Source organism: Poecilia latipinna, unplaced genomic scaffold (assembly GCF_001443285.1).
Source record: "Poecilia latipinna isolate Pla-1442-1.1 unplaced genomic scaffold, P_latipinna-1.0 Scaffold3148, whole genome shotgun sequence".
NCBI lineage: Eukaryota > Metazoa > Chordata > Actinopteri > Cyprinodontiformes > Poeciliidae > Poecilia > Poecilia latipinna.
Window position 1 is genome coordinate 19,519 of NW_015115764.1, and position 4,521 is coordinate 24,039.

The window sequence follows — 4,521 nt, forward strand, 5'->3', positions numbered from 1 at the left end:
CAAATGTCCTCCACAGATATTCCTCCACGCAGAGCTGTGGAGGATGAAATCCCTCTGGTGGAATGAGCTCTCAGATTCTCTGGAGGATCCAATCCAGAAGAAGTGTAAGCCTGTGAGATGGCCTCACACAAGCAGTGAGAAAGACGCTGGGCAGAGAGGACGTCCCACTGAGTTATCTCTGTAATGCATGAACAGACGGTGAGAGTGACGCAGTGCAGATGTGCGTGTCACATAACGAGAGCAAGCGCACAGGGCAGAGAAGATGAGAAGCAGCTTCAGATTTATGAGGAGGGGGATAAGAACCCTCCAAAGATATCTCACTTGATCTGAACGAGCTTGCTTTGAGGAGTAAAAGTAGGGTTGGGACGTAGCACAGCTGAGCTGCCGTCAGCTCGTATTCCGAGACAAGGAGCAACAGAGAGAGCAGAAAAATCGCTCTCTCGTTGCAGACGTAAGGGCCAACAGCAGAGCAGTTTTAAAAGACAGGAACTTCAGAGGAGCCTGGGCTAAAGGCTCAAATGGAGCTTCAACTAGAGCGTGCAGGACCAGTGTTAAATCCCACGGAGGAGCAAGTGGGCGTGACACCTGTCTGCTTCTGCGCACACCTCTCAGAAACCGCTTCATCAGCGGGTGGTTGAAGACCGTTCTGTCACCAAAAACCCTCATGGCAGGAGGAAATGGCTGCAGCATACATTTTAATTGTGCTGAAAGCTAAGTTTCTGTCCATCCGCTACTGGAGAAATGACAGCACTCAGCCTAAAGGACATGAAATGCTCCCGCGCACCAGCGTTGAAAGGCTGACCATTTCGAAGCATACAACGCTGTGGTAGAAGCGGCTCGTGCGCACTGAATGGTGCGCACCACACCCTGAGGGAGACCGACACTCTCTAGGTGCTCCCGTTAGGCTGCCAGACCCAGAGATGCTGGCCCATTTCTGGGTGGCTCCTGATCGCTCCCCCGGCCTGGGTGAGCACATCCTCTCTCCATGGCAGCTTCCACGGTCGAGCTGACACCAGCTGCTGCAGACTGGGAAACCGGACCGTGTTCTTGCGCTCGGGTGCCAGGATTACCGACAGCTGTTCCTCCTGAACTCGGACCAGAAGCCGTGGAATCAATGGAACTGGGGAAAACGCATAAAAGACCACCCCTGGTCATGATGTCCACTCCTCTGTTCAAGACGCTGGGGCAGCCTCGGCTCCAGATGAGTAATAGGATGGGGCATGGACTTATTTTGGGGGGCAAAATGAATCGACGTAGTTGAACCTAGACAACAACATCAGTGGCATACAGGCTACTTGTTAACAAGCTTAAGGTGCTGTCTTGATATTAGCTAGTCATCTTTTAGCTAACATCACCTGCATCCAACAGCATTGCTCAACTCAGTCAGTTAGTTGGGGGAAAAACTGTGCAAATATCTTTGCGTTATGCTGGTTTGCTGCCATGAGTCTAGCAGCTCCTGAGCCGCTCTGAACAGCAGCAGGTCTCTGTCGCTGCCGTGTAAACCCAGCACGAGCGTCTTAGCGCTCATGTTGCATTTGAAGGCGGCTCTGAAAAACAGGTCACGGCATGTTAACATCAGGTTAAATAGTTTTAACTGCTGATAAAAGTGATATAGGACACAGATATGGGAAGTGTGAAAGCCCCTACTGTATCAAACTGATATAGGAATCACAGAGAGTTGACCACTCTAAGGTAAAAACAACAAACAGCTTCCAGTTCAGGAGGGGGGCACGGCGGACTCTGTGGGCGGGCAATGTTCCTCAATGCCGCTTGGCCTGCGGTGGGGATGTACACCACTCTGATCAAGAGCAGGTTTTCATGCGCCCAGCACAACAGCTGTCTGGCGATGTTTAACAGCTGAGCGGACTGCACGCCTCCTTGGCGATTTACGTAGGCTGCCACCCCTCTGTTGTCCGTGTGGATCAGAACATGTTGACCCTTCAGTAGAGGAGCAAAGTCCTGAGTCACCTCAAGCACCGTGAGGAGCTCCAGCACGTTTATATGAAGAGTCATGTCGTCTGTTCACTGTGCTCCAACCACCTGAGACGAGTCCTGTCGGGATGCTCCCCATCCCGACAGGGAAGCGTCTGTGAACACCGATAGGTGTGATGTAGGTCTGCTGAGGGGAACTCACTCTGCCAGAATGCTGGGGCTTCCCCATTGAGTCAGATCGGCTCCCACTGAAGAGGAGGAACAGAAATCATGCACCTCCTCTTGCGCATAGGATCTATGCGTAGGCGAGCGAACCATCTCTGAAGGCGTCTCATGTGTAACAAGCCCAGCGGAATCACTGCGTGAGCCGCTGGCAATCATCCCCAGCAGCTGCGTGACTGACAGAGCTGCCACTACACTGCAAGGCCTGACATGGCTGACAGAGCCTCGATTCTCGGCTGTTTCTAATGGGGCTCTCATCATAACTGAGTTCAGCTCCACTCCCAGATAAACGATCATCTGGGACGAAATAGCCAAACTCTTTTCCCAGTTGATGGAAAATCCCAGGATCAGCAGATGTGTTGCCAGCTTCTGGGTCTGAATGGCGGCTTCCTCTCTGGACCGAGCCAGTAAAAGCAGGTTGTCCAGATAGAAAAGTGAAAATTGCACCTTTCACCACCAGTTCCTGCAGCTCTGACATGAGAGCGGCGTTCTGCTCCGGGGGTGGTAGAAGCCTCTCCACAATCCCCTTGAAAGGTGGAGGCCTGCCTCCAAACTGCAGTGTGTAACCCCATGATTAGCCGATCCATCCACCTGTCCAGGGGACATGCGCCGCCACTCTGAATAGTGTTCTGAAAGCGGGCGTGCATTCATGTGAGGTGATATGGTTCACATGAACTATAGCCAAGTCAGAGCTCCTACTGCCATCCCCTGCCTCGGAGATTCTCCGGAGGACTCATGGGGTCCTGAAAGGGCTGGTTGTTATCCTCCGTGCCGCATGACACGGCCACGTTTATGTCAGGCCAAGGGCGAACCCATGCTCTTCCTGAAGGGGAGTCAGGGTGCTTAAGACGCCATTTTGCCGCAGACCGTTGCTGGACAGATGACAAACGGTTGCCAATCACAAAGTGAGATGAGTGCGAAGCTGCAGTCGGAATCACTGTAGGCTTTGACTGTTCACAAAACGCGCTCTCGGATTCAGACTGCTCAGAAGAGGCAGACTTATCCACTGAGACAGACAAATTCTGTGTAGAAACCGCAGAGCTGCGGTGCCTCCTAAAAAGCTGTCTAGAGGCCGCCGGCTCGCTGTGTGTGGGGAATGTGTGTGAGGAAGCTGCTGTGAGATCGGCTGATCTGACAGAGCTGGAACCTGCAGGGATTTTGCTCTCAGCAATACGTTTGTGTTTTATTTCAAATCATTTCACATTAACACACACATTCCTCCCAGCTAATCATTTCCTAGCTTGCCTTCTCCTGGTCCCTGCGGCTGGCCGGTGCGGATGGTTCGGGATGATGTCCTGTGGGAAGACGCAGGGTTGCTGGCTGTCACACCGGGTAGAACTGCAGAGAGATGGAGGAGGGTGGTGGAGCGGAACCTGAAGAGGCTGCAGCAACTGTGGAGGGCAATGGAGGGCCCGGTCAGAGAACATGATCGCGCAGATTCATGCTTAGAAGGGATACAGGCCACTGGACGTCCTGGCCCCAAAAATGTCAGCGAGGCCCGGATCCAGAGGTGTAACAGAGGGAAAACTCCTCTCCGTGAACCCTTTCACCATGGTGATGGGCGCATAAGTGGAGACAGGCGCCCATAGCTGCCTCAGTTATGTAATCCATTACGGCCGGAAGTTGAGGCCAGAGGGAGTCCAGACGGCATCTCAGGGCAGAGCTAAACCGCCAGGTCATTCGAACGTGGCGGAGGAGGTTGGGGGATGGGAAGCCCCTTAGCCTAGGTAGCTTGAGGAGGAGCGAGCCCACAGCTAGGAGCGGGGTTGAGTCGGACATACGGAGCTCGGGGTTGACTGAGTATCTGCTCAGCCGCCTTTCTTCCACCGCAGTGCTTCCCAGCTGGGAAGCAACATCCAAACCGCAGATGTTCCTGTGGTTGTCCTCTTTGCCGGTGGGATTATCCAATAAGTGCTCAGCGTAGCTAGCATCCCGCTGAGCAAAGCTAGCATCTCCCACGAGCAGCTCCTCTCTTCCAGCGGGAGGAGAGCACAGGGGCGGCAAGAGGGCTGAAGCGTCAGGGCGAGGTCGGCGTGCTGGGGACCCAGGCATCCCTCGAAGATCCGGTGCCCATCAAAAGACAAGATGTACCCCGTCTGACAAGACAGGCAAAATGGACGTTCGCTCTTAAAACAGTGCTATCTTATGCTGAAGAAAAAGAGGGAACCGTTTGTCCGGTCTGACCATTATTTATACCAGGGGTCCCCAAACTACGGCCCGCGGGCCGGATCCGGCCCGCCTCCACATTTGGTCCGGCCCCCTGAACAATACCAGAGAGCATTCAGATTTTTTTTTTTTTTCATTCGGTTTATATGTGGATTTTTCTTCAACCACCACGGGGCTCTTTAGGAGGAAGTGTGTCCTGTA

At 53.4% G+C, this 4,521-nt stretch overlaps 1 protein-coding gene across 2 annotated transcripts in view; it reads left to right on the forward strand.

The window, feature by feature from the left end:
• Positions 1-4,521, forward strand: part of LOC106940260 (lethal(2) giant larvae protein homolog 2-like) — a 57,267-nt gene that overhangs the window by 19,173 nt on the left and 33,573 nt on the right. The window lies entirely within an intron of this gene.